The 1,761-nt window shown below is 40.0% G+C and overlaps 1 non-coding gene across 1 annotated transcript; it reads left to right on the top strand.

Annotated features, from left to right (window-relative positions):
- Positions 1-972: 972 nt before the first annotated feature.
- On the top strand, positions 973-1,076 carry Gm24668. Its single transcript, XR_003951738.1, has one exon. It is a non-coding gene; the product is annotated as a U6 spliceosomal RNA (small nuclear RNA).
- The last annotated feature ends 685 nt before the right edge of the window (positions 1,077-1,761 follow it).

Here is a 1,761-nt window from a genome sequence, read left to right as displayed (position 1 = left end):
AACTGAATAGAGGATCTGGAAACAAAGTCACAGAACTATGCCAACCTGACTCTTTTTGAGGAAGGTATCAAAAAAGAATATACTAGAGAAAAGACAACATAGTCAATAAAGGTGCTGGCAAACCTGGATATCTAACTGAAGGAGAATGAAAATCGATCCAGAGCTCTCACTTTGCCCCAAATCAATTCTAACTGGACCAAGGACCTTAACTTAAAGCCCAAAATGCTAGAACCCCTAGAGCAGGGGAAGGTCAAACGCCCTTTCACAGGGGACGCCTAATGCCATCAGAAACACAGATTTGTTTTTTACAATATGATTCAAAACAGTAGCAAATTACAGTTATGAAGTTGTAACAAAAGTAATTTTATGGTTGGGGTTGGCCACACCATGAGGAACTGTATCAACAGACCACAGCATTAGGAAGGCTGAGGTCTACTGTTCTAGAGGAAAACAGAAAATGTACTTCAAGTTACACACTCACACACACTCCCATGCAAGCACGCGCGCACGCGCGCGCGCGCACACACACACACACACACACACACACACACACACACACACACATTAATATGTATATTAAGGCCAGAACTTTCTGAGCACAACTCTGGTAGCACAGAAAAACAGTCTCAATAATTAACAAGTATTAACAAGACTCCTTGAAATAAAACAAAACAGCAAAGGAGGCTTATCAAGTAGAAAAAAAAAAACCCAAACTGTATAAAGAATGGGGGAAAAGCTTTGACAGGTATGCTTCAGACAAGGTTAATATCTGAAATATATCAAGAATTGTCGAAATTAAGCACTCCCCTCTAAATCTGCCACTCAACAAATGATCTCAACAATAATATAAAGAACAAACAGATCTCAATAAAATAAACACAAATGGCCAGGAAGTACTTATAAAGTGTTTGAGACCTTTCGCCACTAGAGAAGTGTGCGCAGCAAGTACTGTGTATTAAGAGTACTGTGAGTGTGCACACTTTGGCAGCACGTATAGTAATGTTGGAATGATATGAAGATTAGCATGGCCCATGTGAAGGGATGACATGCAATTTTGTGAAGTCTTCCATATTAAACAAAAAGAGTCCACTGTGCGATTACATCACCCCTTAGTTAGAATGCCTGTCATGGAGAGAAAGGACAGCAAAAGATGCTGTTGAGCATAAGGGGAACAAGGAATGTTTATTCACGGATGATGGGCATGCAAACTACTGCAGCCACATTGGAAATCAGTAAAGAGTATTTCCCAAAAAACAGAACTAGAACATCCACAGACCCAATTATACTACCCCTGGGATTGCACTCAAAGGACTCTAGAGACCACATCAGAGATGTATCAACAGAGATGCATCCCTGTCCACTGCGGCATCATTGACAGTAATAAGGACCGAGTCAGTTTAGACATCCACCAGTAGATGGATGGGCAATGAAAATGTGGTACGTATACACAGTGGGATTTTAGTCCTATGCAAAGACAAATAGACCATAAAATCTTCAGGAAAATGATGCTTCTGTACTATATTACATCTAAACAAGATAACTCAGATTCCAAAAGACAAGAACTGCATGTTTCTTTCATAAGCAGATCCTAGCTTGTATTATTTATATGTATATGAATGGAGTTGACTGTGGGTATAGGTTATGAGACTAAGAAGGAGACAATGAAAAGGGAGAAAGGAGGTGTTGAGGGAGGTCGGTCTAGGAAACAAAATGGACAAAGAACTTTTATTCTTCTGAAGTTGTCTGTGGGGCTTATCTCCT

This window comes from Mus musculus, chromosome 15 (assembly GCF_000001635.26).
Source record: "Mus musculus strain C57BL/6J chromosome 15, GRCm38.p6 C57BL/6J".
In the NCBI taxonomy this organism is placed as follows: Eukaryota; Metazoa; Chordata; class Mammalia; order Rodentia; family Muridae; genus Mus; species Mus musculus.
This window is presented reverse-complemented; position numbering and strand designations above follow the sequence as displayed.